Source organism: Olea europaea, chromosome 10 (genome assembly GCF_002742605.1).
Source record: "Olea europaea var. sylvestris chromosome 10, O_europaea_v1, whole genome shotgun sequence".
Classification (NCBI taxonomy): domain Eukaryota; kingdom Viridiplantae; phylum Streptophyta; class Magnoliopsida; order Lamiales; family Oleaceae; genus Olea; species Olea europaea.
The window spans coordinates 33,885,950-33,887,716 of record NC_036246.1 but is presented as its reverse complement, the minus strand read 5'-3'; positions in this window follow the sequence as shown (position 1 = coordinate 33,887,716).

Below are 1,767 nucleotides of genomic sequence, written 5' to 3'. Positions count from 1 at the left end.
GATCCATTTTTAATTATTAGCGACTAACCCGCGCGAAACACTTATCTTGGATGGTTCCAAGATATGATCTTCCGTGCATTTCAAAAGTAGGCTATTAAAGCTTTGACGATAATAATTTTTGAAATTTATAATGATGCTTGCACCACACGACAGGATTTGGAAGTACCATTTGGTGATAGGAACAAAACAACTATATCATGAGGTTGGAGGAGATATTCCTTTTTGATCAATGCTTTGTGTACACTCTTGTTACACTGTCCTCTTACATATGATTATATGAAGGGGTCCATGCCGAATATTTTATATTCGGTGATCCCTCATGTGAGGGGGTTGTACAAGTCTTCCTATTTGCTATATGCAGTACAATTATTCAGATAAGAAATACATTTATATCCAAACATTTGTCCAACCACTTGAGTCATTTCATAAAAAACAAAGATGTCATCCATTCATCTACAATTGCTTGGTACTAGCAATTAAGATTATTATGGCTAAGATTTTTAAAGCATCTTGGATTGATAAAATCATCGATGACCCAAAGCAAAAGTTTGTCAGAGTCATCATCATTGCCACCAAAAAAAAAAAAAAGAAAAAAAAAACTAGAACCCTCTCTTTGTATTGCTTTCGACCCTCCAACTTCTTTGTTGTTAGAGAGTTATCGAATTGAATGCCGTAAAGTAAGCCAATTTCATCCATATTGTAACTTTCCTTCCAAGCCTATTTGAATAATTCTTCTCCAATTGGTGGCAAAATAGCTTCAATTTTGTTAGGTTTGGTGACTCAAATGTGTTAGGATTATTGTTGATTTAGAATTTGATCAAGTGGAATCCTAGAAATTGGTCGGGAGTATTTTGAAGATGTATGTTAAACTTTTACTTGGAAAGTAAATTTAATTGCATCCAACAAAAGGAAACAAAATCCTGTTGAAATTGGGTTTCCTAATTGTAATATATTTTCCTGCATTTTAGGACTCTTCTAGGGTTGGCCTATAAATATAAGGCTCATCTTATCAGTTTGTAGCAATGTTTTAAAATCCAACCCGGGCATCGACTCGGTAAGTAGAAAGAATCGAGGGTCAAAATGTTCAACCGGGGATCAAACCGGAGGTTATAAATAAATATTTATAGACATTTAAATTTTTTTTCACAACAATATATAATTAGATTTTTACACCATCAATTCAAAATAAATACTAATATGTCAAATGTATGTTTTTAATAAAAATTTTAATAAATTTTATTTTTTAGATCACTCAAAAACTCATTTTAATTTTACTAAATAATTTGTATGATTAAAAAAATGTTCAGCGATCTATAGAAATTGAGTAATTTAATTGTGTAATCATGCACCATGTGGTCATAAATAATATTGAAAAATTGTGCTTTATTGAATTTTGTCAATCCCACATTGAAAGTGTATTAAAAGTGTGTTTTATTAAATTTTGTCAATCCCACATTCGAAGTTTATCAATTATTGGATTCAAGAAATAGTTATAAAAGAGCTCTACCGATTAATTTAGTATAAACGGACTGAATTTTGGTCCGGTACCCATCTTTATTGGTTGAACCGGTCGGTGGTTCAATTTTACAAACATTAGTTTGTAGAGAGTAATATAGAAGAGTATTGCTCGTCTGTCTTATTTCTATATACTGTTGATTCAATAAACATCGTTCCTCTACGTTTATTCTTTGTACTCTTTCTTTACAAATTAAATCTTGCGATTTCATCGAGTGATCTTGTTTATTTCGATATTGTCATTATAATTTT